The 23,273-nt window shown below is 45.2% G+C and overlaps 1 long non-coding RNA gene across 1 annotated transcript; it reads right to left on the minus strand.

Moving 5' to 3' along the window:
• Window positions 1–620: 620 nt before the first annotated feature.
• On the minus strand, window positions 621–982 carry LOC121050489. The gene is made up of 3 exons (XR_005803143.1): window positions 936–982; window positions 765–863; window positions 621–679 (listed from the first exon to the last, which is right to left on the minus strand). It is a non-coding gene; the product is annotated as an uncharacterized LOC121050489 (long non-coding RNA).
• Between the last annotated feature and the right edge of the window lie 22,291 nt (window positions 983–23,273).

The raw sequence follows: 23,273 nt of genomic DNA on the forward strand, positions 1-23,273 counted from the left end.
CTGTCGTCTGAAGGCTTTATTGGCATAGTGTTATACCAGACATCGGTTTTTGTTTATATATCGATGTCCATAGTAATCTAGATATCGGTTCTGTTTATATATCGATGTCCATATTTATACTAGACATCGTTTTTGTTTATATATCAATGTTCATAGCAATGCTAGATATCGGTTTTTGTTTGGTAACTGATGTATTTTCTCTTTTCTGACATTGGTTTTTGTTTTCAAACTGATGTAATTTCTGTTTTTTGACATCAGTTCTTCATCAGTAACTGATGTTTTTTTTCATATCCCTTTTCTGCTGTATTTGGTACTAGAAAGTTGATCCACAAATAACATGAAATTCAAATGTACTTTAAATATTAGGGAATTGTATTAATTTCTATCCAAAATTAGAGCTTGAGGAAGTTTCAAAAGTTTTGCACAATAAACCCTAACCTACTTTAAGGCTAGTGTAGAAGATGCCACTACTGCAATAACTACATGCAGTATAATTTGTTCACAATTCATCCTGATATCACTACATCTACTACAAAATGGTCAGCAAAATCTAGCCATACTCAAAGTCATATTGCTTGTCAAGATCTAGCTATAGCAAAGTCTGCAAGTAGTCAATTGCTTCAATGCGCACCTCATCAAGTTGCTCTTGGATATTTGAGTTCCGACTCTTTGCCGCCCACTAGAAATGTATAACACAACATAAGTCATAATCATTGAAACTATTTAAATCAAACTGCTGGTCAAACTATAATATATGCATTTACCTTGGTTGAAAATGAAAGAGTGTCATCATTTATAATATCTTTCATATATCGCATCACATAATAGCCACACTCAACTCCACCCGGTTGTTTAGGTACGCCCTATATATTAGGATTATTGAATTAGAAATGCATTATTGAATTTTATAATCAAGCACATATATCATTACTTACCGGAAGTAATTTCACCTTGGACACTTTGTTAACCCTACCTGTTTCAGTATTGAAAGCTTTAACCGCACTGCACACCACCAAACAATGTCATTATCCAACATATTGTTACTTGGTTAGAGAAAAATACAAATAAAAAATCAAAATAGTGCTTACTTTATCACTGTTACGTCCCGAACCTAAATTTACTGATTTACTAATCATTAGGACGGTAAACGGCATTTACTTTCACTTTTACTGTCGTTTCAGTACTATTAGGGGGCCCTAAAATATGACTTTTTGTTCGGGCCAAAATTTGACAAAATGTTCTTCATGAAAGTTGTAGAGGACGTTAAACCGAGCGCGTGCATATGTGGTACGTAAAAATCGGAGTTCATATGAGAAAGTTATGGCCAAAATACTAAAGTTACTGTTCATAGTAATTTTCTATAAATAGCCGAGTTACTGTGGTAAGTTTCCATTTTCGGAAACTTACCGAGCCCTCCCGATTCTCTCTTCCTCTCCGACCTCTTCACCTTCTTCCGGCCATAACTCCTCCATCCGGCGACAGATTTTGACGTATAAGATGTCGTTGGAAAGCTCTCTTCCTTCTCTTCATTTCTGGGTTCTTTTCGTAGCTTAATATGAACTGTGGAAGATGCAGCAACGAGAAGAAGAGGACGATCACTGTAGCAGTTTTGAGTCAACGCCGATATTTTCCGATTCCGGCAATCTCCGGCCGCGAAATTGGCGTCGAAGGTTCAGTTTTCAACATAGATCATTTCCCCTAAGGTCTTTCATTTCAATTTGCAGTGTAGAGGTCGAATTAACAATTTCAATTTCTAGGGTTCTTGGAATTTCTGGAAATTTTTCACCGGCCAAATTGGAGCTCTTCCAGGTAAAATTGGAACTTGTTGTAGTTGAGAAAGAGGTTGGATTTGTTGAGTAGATGGTCTGCCAAATTTTGGTGGCCATCGGAGGTGGTTGCCGGTGGCTCGTTGGGCCCACGCGCTGCCACTGTTGGTGGCGCGTGGAGGCGTGTAGGGCAGTGTTTTAATTTTGATTTTTAGCCCATTAAATTGTATATATGTTGTAGAGCTTATATGTGAAGTTTGGTGAATTATGGAGGAGTTTGGAATTATTTGTGAATTTCCGAAGTTTGAAGTTTTGTGATTGAATTGTTGGAAATTCGGCCGTCGGATTTCCCTCGTTTTCGTTGTGGAATATGTTAATTGAGGAATTGGTGTTGTGGGAGAGATTTGGGTTGAATTTGAGAAGTAATGGAGATAGGGATTTTCAGGTTTCGTTTAGGTTCGTAATTATTTTATCGGATTGCCGTTTACGGAAATATAATTGTGTACAGGGCAATGCCGCGAGCTACGGTTAAATGAAGGAACTCGTTTGCGTGGTCGCCCAATAGTACTGTGAGTGGACTCTTGTTTTAAATAATGATGCATGCGTTTATTTTCTTGAATTAATGCTTTATTTAATTAACATATTATTTTCCGAGCATATGAATTGATTTCGGAATTTGATTTCGATTTATCTCGTGGATTTGCTTTCAATAATGATTTTCATGAAGTAATTATGATTTATACCGGTTGTGAATTTCGGATATTAATTTGTTATGCTCGGATTCGAGTTTATAATTTATGTTGAATTTCGACGAATTATTTTTCCGACGTGATTTCCGGAATTATACTACTTATATTATATTGCTATTCGTCGATTCGAGATTTTATAAGAGATTTTCGAAATGAGATTTCGATGGAGTTAGTTTTCATATTTATTTATCGACCTTCGGTTTTGGCATTGGGAATGCCTTGATGATGATCTAATTATTCTTTTAGCGTGTGGGACACGCTGTCGATTTTTGTGGCTTTCTACGAGAATTTCCGGGTACGGTTGGGAATCGTACCCGTGTTTTCTTTATTCGCGGGACTTATGGGGAAGCCTTACTGTTTTTCGATTTTCGTATGATTTTAACCCACCATACCTGGGTCGTCATATTTATTGCTAGCTAGCCTATTAGTACTCCTCCCTGCTTACTATGTGTTCGTGGGTGAGTAAGAGCAGAGCATGGGATGCTCCAGAGTGTGGGACACTCCGACCCGAGCCTGGGAGGCTCCCTTCTTTCGTATGGTGAAACTTCTTCCCCATATTTTTTCGTTGCTAGACTAACGGGGCTAGTCCGATTTTCACTGTAGCCAGCGAGGCTGATCTTATCTTCTTGAGAAACGAGATTTTGGTTTTACGATGTATTTTTCGAATGTGGTGACTAGCGAGGCTAGTCGATTTATCGTTTTGGAATTCTTGGATTTAAAGCTAAATGTGTTTTTCTAATTGTTGCATGCATCGGTTTTTAATGAAATAAATGTGGGAAAGTATGAAATCCTTTTTCTTTTAAATTGTTTATTTTTGTCCACTCACGCTAACGTTTTTCGTCTACTTTCCCCTGGGCCTTTCGGTTTTTAATGCCCAGTTTGCAGGCGAATTAGTGGAGGTCGGGCGTACATGACATTTGAGGCATAGTTGTCACTACTTCCGCAGCGTAGGATCGCTTGATCCTTTACTCTTCTTTTTATATCCTTGTGTATAGTAGTATTGCTCTGATAACCTTTGGGATTAGTATTTTTGAGTTTTGTGTTTTGTGAAAGTGGAGTTGTTGGTAATTGGGAGCAGGGTGGCTCCAGGAGTATAAGGTTGGTTTGCTTGAAGTGTTTTTGTGTGTTTTACAGGTTTTTGGGTAGTCCATTTTAGAGGTGACTATGCCGAATTTTTGGTAGAGTTATTCCTAAGGTGGGCCACACAGGGCCACCTCGGATTTCAGGGTGAAATTGGGGGCGCGTCCGGTCAATCACTATGTCCTCCCATGATTGGTAATGGACTGGTTTAGGCAAAGGGTCCAACATGTAGATTTCATCCTCCCAAATAATTGTCAATATCCAATGTTCCCTACATGATTAATGTAGCTCACATGATGCAATCAACAAAGAAGAATATATATATATATATATATATATATATATATGCAACTGAGCACCAAAAGGCATCATGATCAAATATATTACTTACCCCGGATTATATGGCATAAAAAATATACGGTCAGCCTTCCCCTCTTTCAACCGGTCAACCAAGTAGGAATGAAATCCTGGTCTTTCACATTTATATGTGGCTGCTGGATCAATAAAAACGAATGTATCCAACTCATCCCTTTGACTAATAATTTCATGTAGGTGCCTGTGTCAAAATAGTTGAATTAAATTTATGAAACTTGGCACATAAAAATAAAATTTAGGATTTAAGTAACAAGATGCTTACGCCATGTATGCTGCTATCACTCCTTGGCCAATCCACTTCATTTCTAAGAGATTAGTCACATTCTCAGTTAAGATGTAGAGTTCTTTTTGCACGCCAAAGACTTTATCATCCAACACTGTGCTTATTGACTCATTAGTCTCTTGCATTATAGTTTTGGCATGTTTGTACAATAAATTGCAGCGCTTGGGCATAAAAGGGTGTAGCTCAGCTTTATCGAACAATGATTTCACAATAGGACACTTCTTCTTCTTCTTGTTCTGTTAGACAATAAATTATATCACATCATCATTTAGCATTCTCTACTATAATACTTAATCCTAGTCGTGATATTTCCAATTAATCATACATTATGCACCAAACTATAAGTCCATACCTTTGATGGATGTTTCTGAATAACAAACTCCTCAGGCCAAGCTACGTGACTTCCAATAACTTCACGAACCAATTCCATCATACCTAATACAAGAAAAGGAAGTCGTGCGTCACCTTGAATCTCACCATCTACCGATACCCTAAGACATCCCTCCTTCAATGGAACTCCATGTATTGTCTTTGTCATATCCTCGTCATCGAATACGGTACCAAAAGCAACTATGTTGCTGATGGTATCCACTGCTAACTCACATGTGCCACCCTATAAAAAAAATACCAAATGCACAAAGTAGCAAAAATAAATAGATTATACACAATAACAAGAAGCATGATTATTAGGATTGGAAATTGGAATAATAGAGTTACCGTATCAGTAGGGGGAGGAACAATCTCGCAGTCATCCACATTTACTTTCACATTATCATTAAGATCAAATGAGTTCTTTTTTGCTGCATCATGGAAACTGCCTTTATTTGATATTGGTGTCAGCTGATTGTTTTCAAAACCAGCGACATTCATAGGAGTTGCATAGGGTGCCTTTTCTGAGAAACGTGCTTCTAATTCAGCAAGACTTTTATTAAAAAGCTCTTCTGTCTTTGCTTGTTGTTCATAAAGCAATTTCTTTGTCTCTTGCAACTCCCTATCTCGTTCTCTATCACTGGCCAATAATTCTGCTTTAGTAATTGTGACCCTTCTCTGCTTCGGAAGATTAAAGTATGTGGTTGGATTGACAAAACCTCCAACACCTCTCACCCTACCCGGGTGTTCAGGAGTTTCTAGTGCTTGAGTCAATATATCATCACTTCCTGAGATGTCTAGCTCACCCTTACTCTTCTTCTCTAGCAATTCATCCTAATATGATCAATATCCATAACAAGTGTCACAAGTATCATAAGAAAAGCAATGCTCAGTTGCTGGCCATGAACATGAATGAAATAACTATATAGATTCAAAACTTTCAGTTTCTGTGCTACTTACAATTTTTGATGCTATTGGTGTCACCTCCTCATCTATCTTCCCATTTTTAGGTACACGAGCTTTCTTCCATAACACTGTACGATCAATTACCTATCCTTCAGGCCAAGTCTCTCTCTGTGCATACCAGAAAAGTAGTAGTAAATGCAATGTACAATTGAAACATGACAAATTTCATTTATTTGCATAAAATCAGAGACAAGAACGGATTATAATTACCAATTCCTCCTGTAGTCCAATATAACCCTTTTTTGATAATTTGTGATGATATTTTCTCTTCTTCACTCGCTGACTTTGTTCATGATGAAGTTTCTACATAAAAACAAAGACTATTAATCATTATACCAGAAAGTAAGCTTTTATTACAGTCAACTACTTCTAATCAGAAAAGTAACTCCAATATATAATGTACAAACAAGAGCCTTATACATATATAAACTCATCATACCAATCATTGTTCTGTACTCCTCTGTTTTACAAATTCTCTCCATGGAAATAACCCAACGAATTCATACCCCTTCGGAGGCTTTCCCAATTTCTTCCTCTTTCCCAAGTAAGGCAGCACATGTTTATTTGTTAAGTTGGTCTTTAAACTGTCTCCATTTAGTCCCAGCAGATGCCAACACCATTTTCTTACTTTCAGGGGCCACTTTGAATGTATCCTATGCATAAACAAATGAGTTTCATTAGATGAAAAATTAAAATAATAATGTACTTAAGCTGTTCAGTAATAGCACAGGAAAATATTAATACAAATCTGGTAATAGTTGTCTGAGTCCCTATACTTACTTTCAAGAAATAAAGCTTGGCATGCATGCAAGTAGCGATACAAAAAATGAAACCAAAAATGCAAGTTAAAAATCTAATATGTAGCTCTATTAAGGAAGAACATCGAGAGCCGTTATATCTAATAGACGTGCAAAAGTGAAAGCCAGAACACACATATATATTGCAGTTAATTTTGCAACCCCAAATGGGTTTGTGTTTAAAGCATCAAATTCCATTTGATTGAATATTTCATTCCCTTCCCTTGTATTTCTCTGTAAACATATCACTATACTGATTTTAAGACAAAGGAAAAGATTAAAGAATTCATTTCCCAAATCAGAAGATCTACTGAGAGACAAAACCAGATGCTATTATCTAAAGTAATCTTATGGGCCTCAGTAAAGAAAAGGAAGAAGTCAAGAAACTGATTTCATAGTCAGACAGTAACCATATCTTGCAAGTAATAAGTCACATAACCGCAAAACCAACTCAATTTTGAAACCGAATAAATAAAAATAGACAGAAAAAGATTAAGTACAAATAAATTAAAACATGCATCAATGAATTTCACTAAATTTCCTCTGAATTCCAATAAACTCAAGTGAAAGCCACCACCATTGTTTAGATATGCTCTCAATTCCAAGCAAAGCAAACCGCAACTTTAAACAAATATGAATCAAATTCAAGAAAACAAACAGATACCCACGTCAAAACCCACATATACAAACAAGAAAGCACCAAAATTGACATGAAAGCAAGAAATTTTCATCTTTGTTTCACTAAATGAACATGTACCAGTCCAAAAACTAATATGTGGCACAGAATCTCACTGAGAGCCGTTATTCTATTATATCTAATATGTGGCACTTGTCAGAATCTGTTATATCTTTCATATATCAAAGAAAAAAACAAAACATTACCTGAACGTCGATCCAAAGTTTGTCTTTCTCATCACGGTTGACTTCGGGCCAGCTTTTTATGTTGATGGCACTATGCCAAAAAAGCTATCAGACAACAGAGGAGATCTGTCGTCTGATTAAAAAAATTTCTGTTGTCTAGTACGGTGCCGTCTCTTGGGGCATCAGACGACAGATTTCCTCTGTCGTCTTATTTATCAGACGACAGAAATTTGTTAGGTCTTCTGTTGTCTGATGAAATCGAGACATGAGGCTAGTGAATTCAAACGACAGATAAATGTCGTGTGATCTAGAAACAAATAACAGTTCCTTAGAATTTCTGTGGTCTGAATGGACTTATAATAACAGTTAAGTGTTGTTTTATTCCAGTTCAATAACAGTTAACTGTCATTCTTATTCAGTTTAGAATACAATTATCTATCGTCTTTAGTCACCTACGATAACATTGATATGTTGTTTTATATGCATTATAGTCACAGATAAGTGTACATTGAACTTAGTTAATACTACATTTATTTACCGTTTGAGTTTAGTCACAGATGACAGTTAAATGACGTTTAAAGGGAATATAAATAACAGTTGTCTGTGGTTTTTATTAACTTATAGTAATAGTTATCTGTTGTGGCATATAACTTGGAATTACAATTAAGTGTGACTTAAAAGTTGTTAAGGTTACATTTATCTATTGTTGTGGTTTATACTCTACAACAATTAACTGAAGGTTGAAGAGCACAGACAGGACAATTATTTGTTGCTTGAAGCTAATTTGAGTGACAGTTAAATGTTGTTTCATTTTCGACTCTGTCTTTGTTTTGACATGAAGACGACAATTATCTGTTGTTTGAGTGTCCAAATATGAACACATTTTTTCTTGTTTCTGTTGTTCTTTGACGCGTCCAACAACATCATTTTGTTGTTGCTTTCTATTCCAGATGTCATACTCGTATCCCTGTTGTGCCATAATCATGTAAATCTGGGAACAACACAATGCATTCATCAAATATGAAATCCATTCACAAAAATACCAATATTTGATCATCAATCTGTTCCTGCAGCTATACATACATCCATCATGGAGCTAAACTTAATAAACATCAGTTCAATAACCCATAGCAATTGGCATAATCAACAAATGTAACCCAAAAAACACTGATATCTCATACTACTGATCATAAACTATACTTGCAGGCCAAAAATAGATACTTAGACCAACTGCATAACTAGTTAATATGGGTTATAGATGATGCATGTCCAAAATTAGAATCTTCTCGACACACTAGCTCTGTTGAAATTGGCTGACATACTTTTCCCACTCAGCCCGGACCTGATCAATGTCTTTTTGTGTATAGAAGTGATTTGCTTTCCTTTCCCACTGCAAGTATTAAACAAAAAAATACAAGTTAATGTGAATGGATATGTTTCACAACAGTAATTAGAATTGGAAGGAGTTGATATATATATATATATATATACCAGAAATACTACCCGCGCTTTGCTGCGGAATTTGTTCTTGTGAGTAAATTAGAAAAATAACATACAAAAGGAAAATCATCACATTTCATTCAAATAGTGAAAACAGTTTTCATACATCTTAGATTTTAGCTGCAGTCTATTCGAAAGGAGATGATGCAAACATGCTAGCTGCATAAAAAGGCTAGCTATTGTAGTTGCAGCTTTACAAAAAGGATATAAGAGATAGATTAATCTATCAAAAGGAGCTGCTGGAGTGTATTTAAGGAGACAAAGTACTCTAGTTGGTTGTTTCAGTTGCAGCTTTGTAAAATGCTGGTGTTGGTTAAAAAAAGTGACGGCTCTGATTGGAGTTGTAGTTGCAGCTGCACGAAATTGATTAGTCTAGTAAAACCTATAACATAGCTATTTCAATTCAATTGTTTTTGTGTTTTAGCAGCTGACAATGGTGCTGATGATGATGATGTAGTTCCATGTTTTTTTGCTTGCCTAATTGACAGGTCCCGCCCCGAATTTCACCTTGAAATCCGAGGTGGCCCTGTGGGGCCCACCTTAGGAATAGCTCTACCAAAAATTCGGCAGAGTCACCCCTAAAATGGACTACCCAAAAACCTATAAAACACACAAAACACTTCAAGCAAGCCAACCTTATACTCCTGGAGCCACCCTTCTCCCAATTACTATCAACACCCCTTTCACAAAACACAAAACTCAACAATACTAAACCCCAATGTTATCAGAGCGATACTAATTCACAGGAATATAAAAAGAAGAGTAAAGGATCACGGAATCCTACAATGAGGAAGTAGTGACAACTATGCCTCAAATGCCATGTACTCCCGACCTCCACTAATTCGCCTGCAAACTGGGCATTAGAAACCAAAAGGCCCAGGGGAAAGTAGACGAAAAACGTTTGTGTGAGTGGACAAAAATAAACAATTTAAAAGAAAAAGGATTTCATACTTTCCCACATTTATTTCATTAAAAATCGATGCATGCAACAATTAGAAAAACACATTTAGCTTTAAATCCAAGAATTTCAAAACGATAAATCGACTAGCCTCGCTAGTCACCACATTCGAAAACTATATCGTAAAACCGAAATCTCGTTTCTCAAGAAGATAAGACCAGCCCCGCTGGCGACAGTGAAAATCGGACTGGCCCCGCTAGTCAAGCAACGATAAAATATGGGGAAGAAGTTTCACCATACGAAAGAAGAGAGCCTCCCAGGCTCAGGTCGGAGTGTCCCACACTCTGGAGCATCCCATGCTCTGCTCTTACTCATCCACGAACACATAGTAAGCAGGGAGGAGTACTAATAGGCTAGCTAGCAATAAATATGACGCCCCAGGTATGGTGGGTTAAAATCATACGAAAATCGAAAAACAGTAAGGCTTCCCCATAAGTCCCGCGAATAAAGAAAACACAGGTACGATTCCCAACCGTACCTGGAAATTCTTGTAGAAAGTCACATAAATCAACAGCGTGTCCCACACGCTAAAAGAATAATTAGATTATCAACAAGGCATTCCCAATGCCAAAACCGAAAGTCGATAAATAAATAGGAAATCACTTCATCGAAATCCCATCTCGAAAATCTTTCCAAAAATCTCAAATCAACGAACAGAAATATACTTAATTCCGGAAATCATCTCGGAAAAATAATTCGTTGAAATTCAACATCAATTATAAATTCGAATCCGAGCATAACAAATTAATAACCGGAACTCACAACCGGCCTAAATCATAAATACTTCATGAAAATCAATATTGAAAGCAAATCCACGAGATAACTAGAAATAAAATTCCAAAATCAATTCATATGCTCGGAAAGTAATATGTTAATTAAATAAAGCATTAATTCAAGAAAATAAACGCATGCATCATTATTTAAAACAAAAGTCCACTCACAGTACTATTGGGCGACCACGCAAACGAGTTCCTTCATTTAACCGTAGCTCGCGGCATTGCCCTGTACACAATTATATTTCCGTAAACGGCAATCCGATAAAATAAATACGAACCTAAACGAAACCCGAAAATCCATATCTCCAATACTTCTCAAATTCCACCCAAATCTCTCCCACAACACCAATTCCTCAATTAACATATTCCACAATGAAAACGAGGGAAATCCGACTCGGATTTCCCACAATTCAATCTCAAAACCCCGAACTTCGGAAAATCACAAACAATTCCAAACTCCTCCAAAATTCACCAAACTTCACATACAAGCTCTACAACATTTCTACAATTTAATGGGCTAAAAACTGGAATTAAAACACTGCCCAACACACCTCCACGCGCCACCAACAGTGGCAGCGCGTGGGCCCCACACGCCACCAACAGTGGCAGCGCGTGGGCCCCACGTGCCAGCGGCCACCACCTCCGATGGCCACCAAATTTTGGCAGCACCCTCATCTCATCATTCCAAACACTTTTCTCAACTACCACAACTCGAGAAAACAACTAGACCTAGGTCAACAATTAAGAAAACAGTAAACCCAGATTGATGAATAGTACAAAGAAATTCAAACCTTCGATTCTTCCTCCATGGTGCAAATCGTGGCTCAAGGCTAGGGGCAAAATGATCCTTGGCAAAAACTGAATCTTCGACGCCGGTTTGGTGGCCGGAGACGGCCGGAATCCGAAGATATCGACGTTGACTCAAACTGCTACAGTAAAGTTTTCCGGCTTGATTCTTCGTTTTCCGGCCAAACTGCCGTGAGTTATCGCTGTGGGGAGGTTGGGTAGAAGTTGAGGAGTCCAACGGTGCCACTCGTTCGTCCCCAGGTGGCCGGAATCGTGAGGTGGCCGGAGTAGCAGAGAAGAGGGAGAGAGATGCGGGGAGGAGGAGAGAAAGAGAGAAATGAAAAGTTACCGGCTGCCACAGTAAAAATTCAAATATATACTACTTACCATGAACATTAATTTTCACATTTTCGCTTATAACTTTCGCATACGAGCTCCAATTTTTACGTACCACATATGCACGCGCTCGGTTTAACGTCCTCTACAACTTCCATGAAGAACATTTTCTCAAATTTTGACCCGAACAAAAAGTCAACTTTTAGGGCCACTAAAAGTAATGAAATAGAGTAAAAAGTGAAAGTAATTGTCGTTTACCGTCCAAATGACTAGTAAACCGATAAATTTAGGTTCGGGACGTAACACTGTCACTTTAAAACAAAGTTGATTCTTCAAAGTGAACAAACAGTAGATGAACCATAACTTTAATTAATTCTGGATACAAAAACAGTCGGTCTAAATTTGTAACCAGTAACAGTCGGTCTAAATTTGTAACCGGTAGTGCAGATTCAAAGAGACTATTAATGTATATTAGTTTTAATGTTTAATCAAAATTGATCATTTCTCTAAAACATGCTACATAGAGTTCACAGACTATTAATATGGATTAGTTTCACTCTGTTCTTCTCTTTTGAAGGAGTGATCATGATAAGGGAAACCGCTTTAAAGCAACAAATGCAAATCTTCTCTTAGATTTATTTCATTTATGCCCTGGACCCAAAAAAAAAAACATATGTCCAGAAGTACAGAACTCAAACATCTGCACATCAAATAACACATGAATAGCTTTGGCATATGATACTGTTGATGTCTAAAAGTCCAGCGGTAGCTGGACCCTAGCTAACGTTGATCCGGTGGGCGGGTCGGTACTTGTGTTGTTCTCGAAGCTACCGTTATCTGTCAAATGAAATACAATGGGCGTCAGAGGGAGACCGCGCCGGGCGGTCTTCTGCTCTCCGATGCCTAAGTTAGTCAATGTATTTGTGTTGACAAAGTAACAGTAGATAAGTATTGAATGCGTCCTTAATGAGGAGAGAGGAGAGAACCTTTTATAGGTGAGGAAGAGGTTGATCTTCTCTTTGTTTTCGATGTGGGACTGACATGCTTCAGTTCCCAGTTTCAGAAGCTTCTGATGCCATCTTGGAGTGGCGCGTGGCGGCACGTCGGAGGTGATCTGGAGGTGGTCCGACGCCGAGGCCGTAGCCTGCCTGGCGGTGTGTCTGCATGTCATTGCTTTAGTTGGAATTAGTACCTTTGGCGGTACAATGAGCGTGGCCCATTATAGCTAATTATGCTTGCAAATGTACATGCATGTACAAGTCCCCCAATTCCCCAGTCAAGGAGGGCAATCTTGGTTGGGGAGTTGCTCGGTGGTTTGAAGCGTTTTCTTCCGCTAGACTTGCAAGAGCATAATTAGCGTCAGTGCGTCGTCAACCGTTAGTTTTACTGAGCAAACGCTTTATACCCTTTCGGGCGGGCCCCTGTTGGGCCCCCCAGGGAGTCCCCCACTCCCCTGCGAAGATAGACCTCCGGATGGTCGGCAAATTGTTTGTTGAGGGGGAGCTGCACGGAGCAGAGGGTGTTGGGTAGCGAGCCCAATGTGACACCCAAATGACGGGGGTCAACGTGCCTGATCAGGGCCGTCGTAGACTGTTGACTAGTCCCCGTGTCCCGTAGGGACGGTCTGACGGTAACGCCGCGTGGCTGTCGTTGTCAGAGTGAGGCGTGGCCTCGGGATTCACAGTTTGGCGGATATCCCCCCGCTAAATGTAGCAGGAAGCAGCGTCCGGTAGACGCGGCTGTCGGTATTTTGTTGAACGATATTGCGTTGAACAAAGCACGCAGTTTGCAAGATGAAAGGGGGTTCCGCCAGAGATGTATAGCGGAAGACACCCCGCTTGCAGGATGGCTATGGAGAAGTTCCGCTGTCGGGGTTCCGCTCAGCGGAGACTTCCTCACATGGAATAGGACAAGGGAGAAGTTCTGCTGGCGGGGTTTCGCTCAGCGGAGACTTCATCACTTGGAAGAGGACAAGGGAGAAGTTCCGCTGGCGGGGTTTCGCTCAGCGGAGACTTCGTCACTTGGAGGATGACAAGGGAGAAGTTCCGCTGGCGGGGTTTCGCTCAGCGGAGACTTCGTCACTTGGAGGATGACAAGGGAGAAGTTCCGCTGGCGGGGTTTCGCTCAGCGGAGACTTCGTCACTTGAAAGAGGCCAAGGGAGAAGTTCCGCTGGCGGGGTTTCGCTCAGCGGAGACTTCATCACTTGGGGGATGACAAGGGAGAAGTTCCGCTGGCGGGGTTTTGCTCAGCGGAGACTCGGACGGTTGGTGAAGTTATCGCAGTGGTTACTTCCACCAGACGCTTCGTCTGGTGGTAGTAGACACGTGTCCAACCCGCAGGGGGTTAGCGTGCGGAGGCCTGTCCCCTAAGCCTGGCCGTCTGCTTACCATAAATGATAGTAATTACGGGTTTCGAAATCGAAGCGACGCCTCGGTTAATCCGGGTAGTAAGTGGAGGTCTGTGACACGTGTACGGCTGTCGTGTGATGTCGTTTTGCAGCGGACGGCGGAGGACGCGCTAATGTTGACATAAAAGGGGGGGAAAGCCAGCGACTTTGGTAAAAGCTTCAAACCCACAGTCGTGTTCTTATCGCTCTACTTGTCCGAGACTGAAGAAAGAGGTTGCCGGAGCTTGGAGATATCGTTCCCGGAGAAACGGCGATAGCGGCCCCCAGGATTACCGTGCATCATCGTATCGTAGGTTTCACCACCGAGGTTGGTATCCGGATTTATTTTTCCTGTTTCATTGGATCTGCTACTCTCTGGGTTTTGTTGTTTGTCTTTCTGGGGTGACTGCTGGTTTTGTTGGGCGTGTTCTGAGGTGTAAAATGAGATTTTGGGGGGGGGGGGGGGTTGAATTGCGGTTGGCAAAGCGTTACTGGTTAGGGATTTAGATGGCCGAATCTGGGTTGAGTGCGTTTGTTCGTGTTTTGGCATTTTCTGGGTTTTTTGTTCTTGATGTCCTCGGCTATAACTGATGTGAGAATAGGCTAGATCTGTGTTTGTGCTAACTGATGTGGGTTTTAGGGTTTTGGGATGGCTAACGTCATAGAGATTTCGAGCAGTGAGGATTCCGGGTCTGACGTGTCGTTCAGCGCGGCGGATAGGATTTTTATTGACTCGTTGCGTCCGTCTGCCCATGCAGGAACCTCACTGCCAGAACCGCTAGAAGTTGAGCCGCTACAGACCATCCCCTGGGAAGTAGCTATGGGTCGTGGTTCGCGTCCAGAGAGCTCTAGGGCGGGTGAAGCCGCTGCTGCCAACGCTAGGCGCGATGAGCGTTTGGCGAGCAATAGTGCTGCTAGCGGCTCCGCTGGAGAAGAAGAAGTAGCGGGGCAGAATGCTGAGTCGGCGTGGTTTCTATCTGATGGCACCGCCGTCGACGAGGCAGAAGGGCGGATGGACGCCGCTGCCGTTAACCGAATGAAGCAGACGTTCCGGTTGCCGGGCTCGGTGAAGCTGCGCCCGCCGACAGCGGATGAGAAGGCCTCGATTCTCCCAGCGGGATTTGCTGCCGTTCATGAGGCGATATTCCGCCAAGGAGTGACATTCCCGCTGGTGCCAAATCTCCAAATCCTGGTATGCGAATTTGGCCTTGCCTTTGGTCAGATTTGCCCCAACATGTGGCGGTTGATGTTGGCCATGAACTCACTCTGGCGGTTGTCCGGGTGCGAGGGGCCTACTGTGGCGGAAGTGCTTCACTTCTACGAGCTGGTGTACGTGAAGCGCCGAGGTTGCAAAGGGCAAGTGAACTTGAGCCGCCGGCAGGGAGCCCCCAAGCTGATCGAAAATCTAAGGGACTCAATGTCCTACTGGCGGGGGACCTTCTGCGTCGCCACAGAGGGTTGGGAGTATCACGCCAGGTCGAACGAGGAAGGGCCGACATTTAGGATTAAGTCGGAGTTCCAACCCATTCGAGGTTGGTAACCGGTTTCCGCTGAACGTAGTTGGCGGGTTTACGTATTTGTATTTGTAGTCTCACTAACTATTACCGTTTTTGTGCAGCGGGACTGCGGTACACGTTAACGCGCGAAGAAGAGTGCCGCGTAGCGAGGATCAGAGGTTGCTGGCGGAACCGCAACTTGCTAGATTTCCGACTTCTGACCGGTTGGGAGTTGCTGGTCGACCAGCGGCTAACGCGTTCCATTGGTGAGAAATCTCCGCCATACCGTTTTCTCTTCTTTTTTTTGTATGTGTGATCTGGACTGACTGGTACCCATTTTTTTTAGAAACTCCGCCGGGTAATAAATCAAGTCGCGACGCTTTCGAAAAGGCCATGGACCGCGCCGAGATAGACGACTTTCTGGAGGCCATGTACGCCGAGGGGCTGGCGGCTCAGCAGACGCTGGTGAACCCCGAGACACTGGCACTGAGTCAGTCTGAGGTTCCCGTGGTGCTGCCTATGCCGCACCACTCCCACCTTGGTGAGGATGGTCTGCCGGTAGTGCAGACGGGGACCCAAGCGGCTGGCGGGGAGAGGGGAAGCGTTGCGGCTGGGCAACAGAAGGAGCGGATGCCTGCTCAGAGGCGTGGCCCTCAAAAGGGGAAAGTGGTGCAACCGGCGGAGCCACCAGTGAGGGTGACGAGGACCGCCGCTGGGAACCAAAGGGCGCTGGAGAGAAAACGCCGGCAGGTTGATTCTCCTGACGAGGAAGAGGAAGAGGAGGTTGAGGTAATCGGGGCCCGCCGACAGAAGAAGGCTCGCCAAGCTCCTTCGAAAACTGTTGCGGTGGAGGGAGAGACGCCCGCCGGCAGTGATCTGGACTCGTTTGCCGAGTACGCTGCGTTCATGACAGATGGTGAGCGGGAGTTCCTCTTCCATTTATGCGAACGGCTAGGGTTCGGCGGCCTAGCGGGTATCTCGCGCCCCACGACAATTGACCAATCGCCCTTCAGCTCGGCGTTTGGTCAAATATCGGCGGGACTGCACGACATGTTCGTGGCGGCGTCGAAGCGGCCCCTGATTGAGGGGGAGCTGAGGGATGAAATCCAAGGTCTCCAGAGGGAGTTGGCGGAGACGAAGGAGAAGCTGGCGGAGGCGGAGCGGGGGTTTGCCAAGGCGGAATGTGACTATGCCGACGTCCGCGGTAAGCTCAACGTAGCCATTGAGCGGGACTTGGAGAGGAATGAATATGTCTCCAAGTTGGAGCAAGACATAGTCCTGCTGCAGGAGCGGATAGCCGCCAAGGACAAAAAACTCATTATTGTGCAGCGGGAGTCCGCCGACCGAATGGCTGAAGTGAAGCGGCTGGGGGGTGAGGTTACCCAGCTGAGGGCTGAAGGGAGTACCGCTGCGGCCGCCGCCGTTGAGGCGTTCAAGCAGTCGGCGGAGTTTAAGAAGGCAATGACCGAGTCGGCGAAGGCTGGGGCCCGAGCAAATATAGACATGCTGAAGCGGAAGGGCGCCATTGACTTCGCCAAAGCGTCACAGCCTGACGCGCCGCCGGCTGAGAGTATCCCGCCGGAGACAGACGTGCCTGCCCCAGCCGGAGGTGCCTGCTCGGGCAGCGGAGAAAGTGGCGCTCATCTGGCGGAAGGGTCCCAGCAGACTCCCCACCCCACCCCGTCGGAGGTGTCACGTGCCGGATTCCTGGAGGCACACACCCGGGCGGATGGTACCATGGAGACCCCCAGTCCGACGGCGCGAGGGTCCGACCAAGCGAGTCGATCGATCGTGCCGCCGCCCGCCGAAGCAGAAAATGTCGAAGGCAACCCCTGAAGCCGGCCGAGGCCGCTGGAGACCTTCCTAGTTTTTTTTTTTTTTTTTTGTTTTGTGGCCGCTGAGTCACGACAGCTTGTAAAGAATATTGAAAGTGAAATAAATTTCTGAATTGGTTTGCCATGATGTGTTTGCAAGTGCTAGTGTTTTGAGTTATATATATTTCTTCTGTCGATCAATGAAACATTAAAGGAATTAAGATTGGTCCAAGTGCACCACGTAGCGGACGAAGTCCGCCGATGATTGCTGGCGTTGCCAGTTGCCCTCAGTGCTAGACTTGGTAACAATGGTTTGAATAATTCCTCGTTTCATTGATAACTGACGGATCAGTGTACAAAAGTGGGGTAGTACCCGTTGGGTAGCTTCCCTTAGCTAAATATTTGAACAAAAAATTTAGCTAAGTCAAGATGCTCTTGGGTAGCGGTTTGACTATTTGTAGTAATACTGAAGGTGTTCAGTATTCCAAGGGTGGGTCGATGTGACGCCGTCCTTGTCCATTAAGTAGAACGTGCCTGGGCTAACGACTTCCACAATTTTGTACGGGCCTTCCCATGTTGGGCGGAGTTTTGTTGGTGGCGGGATGACTTCCTTCATGACCGAGTCCCCCAATTGGAGGCTCCGGGCCTTGACCCTGGCGTTGTAGAAACGCGATACCCGTTGTTTGTTTTGTAAATTGTGTAAATGGGCCTTGTGTCTTTTTTCCTCTAGGAGGTCCCTGTCCAAGTTGACGCCGTTGCTGTTGGTCTCTAGGCAGTAGCCGTTGACCCTAGCGGTGGGCTGAGTTACCTCAATAGGAAGGACAGCTTCTGTGCCGAACATCATACAAAAAGGGGTTTCGCCGGTGGCGGTAGTTGGAGTTGTCCGGATGGCCCATAGGACCTCTGGAAGTTTTTCTGCCCACAAACCCTTGGCGTCGTCGAGCTTCTTTTTTAGCAGCTTCTTGATTATCTTGTTTGCAGCTTCGACCTGGCCGTTGGTTTGGGGATGGGCGACAGTTGCAAAACTTAACTTGGTGCCCAGGTTGGCGGCAAATGAGATGAGTTCCTTATTGTTGAACTGTGTGCCGTTGTCTATAATGATTGTATGTGGGATGCCATAGCGGTAGTAGATATTCTTCCAAAGGAAGCGGATTACCTTTGCGGTAGTTATTGCCGTCAGTGGCTCCGCTTCTACCCACTTACTGTTGTAGTCGATGGCGACAATGATGTACTTGAACTGGCCCTTGGCGGTTTGGAACTTTCCCATCAAATCAAGGCCCCACGTGGAATGAATCCATGGGCCGATGATGACTGACAGTGGTTCCGCCGGTGCATGTGGGAGATCTGCAAACTGTTGGCATTTGTGGCAAGACCTCGAAATCCGCCGAGCGTCATCACCAAGCGTGGGCCAGAAGTAACCTTGTCGCATTGTGCGGTTAGCCAAGGATCTGGCGCCCGAGTGGTTTCCGCATTCCCCGCCATGGATTTCTGATAGGACGACCTTTCCCTCCTCTGGGGTTAGACAGCGGAGGTTGGGGTGGGTGAATCCCTGGCGGTAAAGCTTGCCGTCCTGGATGTTGTAGCGGGTTGCCCTGCATTTGAGCTGTCTTGCGTGGACTTTATCTTCTGGCAATGTGCCGCTGCGCGTATGCAATGATTTCGTCCATCCAGCTGGGATTGACCTGAATGTTGAAAATCTCCGCCAGGGTCTTTGTGACACTTGGCTTGTCAAGGTATTCCACCCTTGTGTCCGCTGGACTCTGATGTGGTTGGGCGGTTGCCAGTCTCGCCAGTGAATCAGCCTTAGCGTTCTTTTCCCTGGGGATTTGTGTGATGGAGTGAAATTTGAACTTTTTTAGCAAGGTTTTGACGTACCCCAAATATGCCGCTAACTGCTGGTCCTTGGCCTGGAAGCTGTCGTTGACCTGGTTAACGACTAGTTGCTAGTCGCTGAATATGTTGACGCTGTCAGCTCCTGAGTCAATGACGAGGAGTAGACCGGCGACAAGTGCCTCGTATTCCGCCATATTGTTTGAAGCCTTGAAGTTGAATTTCAATGCGTACTCCGCGTTCAGTCCCCCGGGTCCTGTTAAGATGACTCCGACGCCGCTGGCCTTGGCGCAAGCGGAGCCGTCCACGTGCAGGTTCCAATCTGACCGTAGGGGAGTTGCCTCCTCACCGTTTACTATTTCTGTTCCGGGCTCTGTTTGAGTACCGGGTTCCGCCTGACGCTCAGTAAGTTCAGTGATGAAGTCCGCCACTGCCTGGCCCTTCATGGCGGTTCTTGGCTTGTACTCTATGTCGAATTCGCTGAGCTCAATGGCCCACTTACTGAGGCGCCCCGAGTGTTCAGGGTTCTGCATCACTTGCCTCAGCGGTTGATTGGTTAACACATGGATCGTGTGAGCCTGGAAGTACTGCCGGAGGCGTTTGGCGGAACGATAAGTGCGAGGGCCAGTTGCTCCAATGGTGAAAATCTTGTTTCTGCTCCGTTCATGCCTCTGCCGGCGTAGAACACTGGGAGCTCATCCTGGCCCTCCCGCCGGACAATGGCGTAACTTATCGCCGTTGCCGAGACCGCTAGATAGATGAACAGTGTTTCTCCTTGCACAGGGACAGAAAGGAGAGGGACTGCCGCCAGGTATTCCTTTAGGCCCTGGAACGCCGCCTGACACTCTGGGTTCCAGTCAATGACCTTCTTGTGAGTTGTTTTGAGGAGTTTGAAGAATGGGGCACACCTATCAGTTAGTCGAGAGATGAATCGAGAAAGGGCGGTTAGCTTGCCCTGGAGGCACTGGACGTCCACCTTATACTCGGGGTTCGCCAGGTTAAGGATGGCCTGTACCTTATCCGGGTTAGCCTCGATACCTCGCTCGCTGACGATGTAACCGAGAAATTTGCTAGCGGTGACTGCAAAGAAACATTTTTCTGGGTTGAGGCGCATATCATAGGCCAGGAGGATGGTTACTATGATCCTGAGGTTTGCCACATGTCCACTGGCCTTTATGCTCTTAACTAGCATGTCGTCCACGTAGACCTCGATGATTTTGCCCAGATGCTCAGCGAACATGGCGTTCATCAACCGCTGGTAATTTGCACCGGTTCTTCAGACCGAAAGGTATGACATTGTAGCAGTAGAGGCCTTTATCGGTGGTGAAGGTGGTGCATTCCTGGTCGCTGGGGTGCATCCTGATCTGATTGTATCCGGAGAAAGCGTCCATCATACTGAGGAGCTCGTGTCCGGCAGTTGAATCGACTAACTGATCGATACGAGGTAGCGGGAAACTATCCTTTGGGCATGCCTTGTTGAGATTTTTGAAGTCGACGCACATCCGCCACTTGCCGCTGGGCTTTTTGACCATTACCAAGTTTGAGATCCACTGGGGATAGATGACTTGGCTGATGAATCCAATGTTCCGTAGTTTGGCGACCTCCTCTCCGATTGCCCGGTATTTTTCCTCATCAAAGGCCCTCCGCTTCTGCTTGATAGGGTAAAAGGAGGGTTTGATGGTCAGCTTATGAGTGATAATTTCAGGGGAGATACCTGGCATGTCCGCGTAGGACCATGCAAAGACGGCGGCGTTGTCACGCAGGAATTGAGTGAGCTCTGCCTCCACCTCTGGATCCAGTTGGGCGCCTATGCGGACTGTCCGCTCAGGGTGCTCGTCTGAGATGCAGACAACCTTTAACGACGTGTCCGGGTTGACCGGCTCCTTCCTTACATATTTCTCCTCCTCATCCCTAGGATCCTCAAAGATGTTTGGTGGCGGTGCCTCATTACCCACCGTCAGAATTTCATGGCGGCGCGTTGACCGCGCCATAGTCGTTGAATAACATTCTCGTGCCAGCTGTTGGCTTCCCCTCACACAGCCCGTGCCGTTGGGCGTGGGGAACTTCATGAGAAGCATGTACCCGGCAATGATGCACTTGAGCTTGTTAAGCGCTGGTCGACCAATGATGGCGTTGTATGAACTGACACAGTCGACGATAATGAACTCTGTATGCACCTCCGCCATGCACGGACTAGTGCCAATAACCAAGCGCATGTAATCCGACCCTAGCGGTTGTGTGATGTCACCGGAAAAGCTGAGCAGTGGCTCGTGATCCTGGAGTAGTTTTTTGTTTCGCTTGAGATGGTCGTAGCAACCGCTGAAGATAACGTTGACAGCGGATCCGCTGTCCACTAAGATTCTCCCCACTGAGAATTTGCCAAGAATGGCATCGACCAAGAATGGGTCATCATGGGGTAAATGCACTCCGCGCTCCTTCTCCTCTGAGAAGGTAATAGGTTCCCAACCTGATCTTGGGAGCTTGGCGGATCTTTCGTAGCGGATGTTGCAGACTTCCTTCGGATGATTAGCGCGTGCATAGCGCTTTCTTGCCCTGTGGGACATGTTGGTGATTGGAGCACCGCCGTCGATGGTGTTGATGCGGCCCAAGGTCTCGACATTGGCAATTACTGGTGGTGGTTGGCGCACCCTGAACTGTTCCATCTTGCCGTCACGGTACAAGGTCTCAACGGCTGTTTTGAGAGCATTGCAGCTATTGGTATTGTGGCCGCTGTCCTCGTGGTATTTGCACCACTTGCCGGTGTTCCTGGGTTTACCCGTTTTTGGGTACTTTGGAGGGGGTGGCGGTGGAATCAGATCCTTGCACTGATTATAGATATCTTCATACGAGGCCGTTAAGACCGTGAAAACTGCATACCGCTGCGAGGACTCCACCAGCTTATTGCGGTTATCTCCATGGGTTGGGCGGTTTCCCCTGTTGTAAGGCTGGTCCTTCTGCCGCTTGTTCTGGTGGTGGCCCTGCTGCCACTCCCTTTTCTTGTCAGTTGGTGGTGCCGAGGGGTTCTTGTTAGCGGTTTCCTGGTGACTGGAGGATGGCTGTGTTGACTTTGTTGGCGTTGCTGGTGGTGGTGGGGTTTCTCCATATGTGATGAATTCCGCCTGAGCGTGAATGACCGCCTCACTCATGACGTGGTCATACGTCGCATTGGGATGACTGTAGTTGAGGTGATAGAGGAACGGTCCCTTGAGAAGTCCCTTTCTGAAGGCCGCTGATGCCATAGTTTTGTCTAGGTCGCGGCACTGAGACGCTGCCGCCCGCCACCTTGTGACGAAGGCCTTCAGTGATTCGTCCTCCCCCTGCTTAACGCTGAACAGCTGACTCGTGTTGTGATGCCCGGCGGACAATAAGATGAAACGGGAGAGGAAAGCGTGTGATAGTGCATGGAATGAGCTGACAGAACCTGGCGGACATTCAAAGAACCAGTTCATTGCCTCGCCATCCAGTGTTTCGCTGAACAAATGGCATAAGGTGGCGTCGTCAAAACCCTTGTTGTTGGTGACCTTCTTGAAGGTGTCCATGTGGACGAAGGGATCGTACAATCCGCCGTAGTGCGGCATCTTTGGGGTTTTTGCATATGCTGGTCTGACAGCCTGCAGAATTGCAGCGGAAAAGGGCCCTGGTCTGGAAGTGAAGAGAGGATTCCGAGTTGGCGCTGGGACGCCCGATTCCGCCCGAATCAATCTCTGCTCCAGTTGTTGCATCCTTTCCAATAGCTGGGCGGTCGCCTCTTCGGCGGAATCGGTCTGAATGATCCGCTGGGCTGGCTTGCACCTCGGCACAGGCGGATTACCCTCTGTCCTCGCCCTGGTTTCTGAGCGGTTGGTGTGCGGGAGTGATTCCGCCTCTTGCTCCAACATTAGCTGAGGTATGGGCGGTGGTCCCATTCCCAACAACTCAGGTGGGTTCAGCGGTACCTGCATCTGTACGACCGGCCCTGGTACCAATGTGCTGGTGCTGGGTCGACTACGCCTGGTGCTACGTGACTGCTCGCTCTGTGCTGGGCGGTCGGTGGCCGCCAGCGTCTTCTTTAGTTCCTCAAAACGTGTCATTAGTGTAGCCACCTGCCTTTGGGCTTCAGCCTTTTCCCTGCGCTCCTCCTCACGTTCTCTGTTCGCCTTGTGAA

The sequence above is a fragment of the Rosa chinensis genome, chromosome 7 (genome assembly GCF_002994745.2).
Source record: "Rosa chinensis cultivar Old Blush chromosome 7, RchiOBHm-V2, whole genome shotgun sequence".
Classification (NCBI taxonomy): domain Eukaryota; kingdom Viridiplantae; phylum Streptophyta; class Magnoliopsida; order Rosales; family Rosaceae; genus Rosa; species Rosa chinensis.